Source organism: Maniola jurtina, chromosome 16, assembly GCF_905333055.1.
Source record: "Maniola jurtina chromosome 16, ilManJurt1.1, whole genome shotgun sequence".
NCBI classification, from domain to species: Eukaryota; Metazoa; Arthropoda; class Insecta; order Lepidoptera; family Nymphalidae; genus Maniola; species Maniola jurtina.
The window spans coordinates 4,728,898-4,733,115 of record NC_060044.1 but is presented as its reverse complement, the minus strand read 5'-3'; positions in this window follow the sequence as shown (position 1 = coordinate 4,733,115).

Below are 4,218 nucleotides of genomic sequence, written 5' to 3'. Positions count from 1 at the left end.
ATGAGATTGCTCAAACTAGCATCCACCCCGCGAGGGTGGATGATATTGAGCATACTGGTATCCACCCCGCGAGGGTGTTATAATATTGCTCATGTTAGGATCAACCCTGCGAAGGTTGAATGATATTGATCATACTGGTATCCATGAAATGCATGGCCCCTACGAGGGGCGGGTGACCATTTTTCAGAAAAGCAATGTGCATGTCGAGTAGTTCCACGCGATGGAACGGCAACAATTATAATTTTCTGTGCTTGTGAAGCGGCGAACGCGTTCAATGTGTTTTCTATTTATTGCTGGGTCAAATAAATTTATCTTATCTTTATTCAAATACACTTTTGCAATTGCTTTTGAATCGTCAAAATAATTTACCATAGTGTATGCAAAATAGTTCCACGCGATGGAACGGTAACATTTTCAATGCCTTGCCCCCGCGAGAGGCAGCGGACTAATAATAATTGCTTAGCTTTTGACTGAATAAATGTGTTCTTTTCGACCCAAAAAATATTAACAAACTCCACTTGTTTTTTCCCATATGGATGTAACCAAAAGACCCACCTGGCTCGTGATAATTTCGCAGCGCATCGCAATACCTTCTATGCTGTAGCTACCCACTAATTGTGGAAAGACCCGACGAAGTCTGATTATTGATTTCAGTCAATATTTTAGTTAATTTAATATTATTATTTAAGTTAATATTGATTTTCAGTTAATTTATATACGAATAAAAATAAAGTCAAGAAAGCACAATTTTTAGGAAAACCTAGGCTTATTTTTGTTTACGCAGTATGTGATAGCTGCATAAGCTTTATCTGCTAGAAATTGCAAGGTATCATACTTTTTTACCTCTTTGTTTGTTTCTAGGTCTATGAACCTTGAGTTTTATCAAAGACTTTTTAATGCACTGTGTAGGTACACGTAAAAACCAAGATGCGCTAGCTAAACCTGAAAAACCTGGAACCTGGTTAATTAATGGTTAGAACCTGTTGAAAGTAAAATCTAAACACGAACTTTGTTATTCGATTTCATCCTGATGATCGTCAGGTGTGATATTTTTATTTTTATAAAGGTTACCTGTAATTTCATTACTATTCGATGTAACAATTTGAATTAACAATAACTAGAAAAGACATATCATAATCTTAAAAGAATTTCTCGTATAAATCCGAGAGGATTCATTTCAAAATGCAATCGGGGTCATAACTATCGTCATGTACCCTCTCAATAAAATGAGCATATTGTAACAGACTTAAAAGGTAAATTTTAGCTATAATATTAATTTCAAATATTTGAAATTCATTCCTAATAATCGGTTTCTAATTGTTACATCGTCTCAAGTACGAAAAGTTTTTAATAACTACCTTCTGGCAAATAAATATAAAGTACTGTGATCCGAACGGACAAACCGTTAAAAATATTGATCACGTACATATTATTATATTTTACATTTTACATAATGTAATATAAATTAAAAATAAGTACTTACTGCGAATTATTCACCAAATTCACTTTATAAAGTACCACACAATAAAATAAAATAAAATATCTTGCAACGTTTCGCGTTGACTGATTGCAAGTTGCTTCGACGGCAAACAAAACGCCAATGAAGCCATGGCCGCGCTGAGCAATTTACGAAAACTTTGAGCGCGACCCCGCCAGGTGGCGCCACAAAACCGGATATGACATCAATAAAAGTACGAAAACTGGCATGAAATCGACGGAAACGGAAATGCTACTCTCAATATAAAGCTTCCAGTTACGGTCAAGTTATTTAATATGGCCCAAATAATAATTTAATGTTTTCTTTTGTATGATGTATGATGATGATGATGGTAATACCTAAGTATGAATAGGCTTAGGGCAAATTCATACTAGGCATAGGCATGTGATATAGAAATATAAAATTACCCTTTAAAAGATCTAAAACTCCATTCCAAACAGCCAAATCCATCCAGTATCTATTGTTTGCGTAAAAGAGTAACAAACATACACACATACAAACTTTGCCTTTAGAATAATATTAGTGTGGAGTGTGATATTACTAAGGTATATTTTAGCTTAGCATAAAATGCAAATCATTAGAGATTGGTCTTTGGTGGACTATTACATACTTATCCGATACGACTTAGTGCTATTACCCAACGAATCAAAATCTCGTCACGTCACACTTATTGAGCGTTACGCTAGAAAATCGCATAGGCATCCGAGGAGGTACATGACTTAGTAGGTAGGTACATGTGCAAACACTGACTTGGTGAAATTAACTACTTACATGAAGTATATCGACGGTGTTCGTACCATATCATTATAATCCCTGATGATCATCATAATTAACCCATCGCCGGTCCAGGAAGTTTTTTTCTCAGTGTGATTTGCGATCAGTCCGAGAACTTTTAGAAAATTAGGCGTGTTATAGTCCTCAATAATTAAAAGCCTGGTAGCTAATAGAGTCACATTTATCAGAAGCCGTTCCGCTAGCTCCCGAACTTCCTCCTTTATTAATTACTAGAGGATGCCCGCGGCTTCGCCCGCGTGGATATCGGTTTTTAAATCCCGTAGGAACTCTTTGATTTTCCGGGATAAAAAGTAGCCTATGTCCTTCCCCGGGATGTATCCCAAGTCTGTACCAAATTTCATTAAAATCGGTTCAGCGGTTGGGCCGTGAAAACGTAGCAAACAGACAGACAGACTGACAGACAGATAGTCAGACAGACAGATAGTTAGACAGACAGACAGACATACTTTTGCATTTATAATATTAGTATGGATAAGTAGTATGTGTATGTACTGCAAGAGAACAGAAAATAATCTTATGAAGCTGATGCTCGCGACTTCGTTCCCGTAGATATAGGTTTTTAAAAATCCCGTGCGTACTCATTAATTTTCCGGGATAAAAAGGAGCCTATGTTTTAATCCAGGGTATAAATCTATCTCCATTCCAAACATCCAAATTGGTCCAGTAGTTATTGCGTGAAAGACCATGCATATAAACGTGAAACATGCGTCCATATAAACTTTCGCGTTTGTAATATTGGTAGAACTAGTTTATGCCAGCGATTTCATCCACGTGGACTTCACGTATTTCAAACCCCTATTTTATCCCCTTAGGGGTAGAATTAAAAAAAAACTTTGCGGATCTTTATTTGGCATATTGCGGTCATAATAACTAACTGCATGCCAAATAGCCCGCCCGATCCGTCCATTAGTTTGAGCTGTTGATAGATCAGTCAGTCAGTCACCTTTTCTTTTTATTACATTTAGAAGATGACCCAAAAAAGATAATTTTCCGGGATTGATGTAACTTGGAGACGAACTTTTGAAAGAACGATTATGCAGTATATTTGCATTCTGCAATTGTGAGAGACCTTCAAATAAAAAAATGAATGTAATTTCACGTTAAAAGTATAAAAAATCGACCAAGTGCGAGTCAGATTCGCCCACCGAGGGTTCCGTAGCTTGAGGAAAAATATATTTTTGTAATGTTTTTATTTACTTATTGTAATAATGATTAATACCAATACATTAGTGCAAAGTGTGTTTGTTTGATGGTTTTTTAGTTAATTTTTTTATTGGGTTGTCCTTCAATCACGACGCAACAGAGAAACGGATCGACGTGAATTTTCGAATGGGTCTAAGTTTAACGACCTAATGAAAAGAAGATGACATAGGTTATTTTTAATCCCGGAAAATCTAAAAGTGGGGTTTAAAAAAATCTAAATCTATGCAGACTAAATCACGGGCATCAGCTAGTAAATGCTTATTCTGATTCTAATAAAATAAATTGTAATAGCAATATTTTTGAATTCTTTCATTTGCAATAAATTTGGGCAGGCATTATTTAAAACTATTCTAATTTCTAAATTGATAAAATTAATAATAACTGAAATAAACGGACGTGACAGACGGACAGACTTAACCATAAAGGTTCCTTTACAATTATGTTACGAAACCCTAAAAATGGATATCAATATCCTAATCAAGCAATCGATATGTGATTTTCTTGAAATAACATTGGGGTTCAAATTTCACTGTGATCTAGTTCCACTGCCTAGTGGCAACCTTAGTCTTAATTTACGTAACGTCACTGAGATCGAATATCTCCTGCTTGTTCTAATTCCAGCTATGATGTAAGAGTTAGCACAGATTCAATTTACCTTATAATCTTCCTGTATTAGTTTTCCTAAAATTACTAGCTGCCTACCTACCTGCCAAATTTTATGA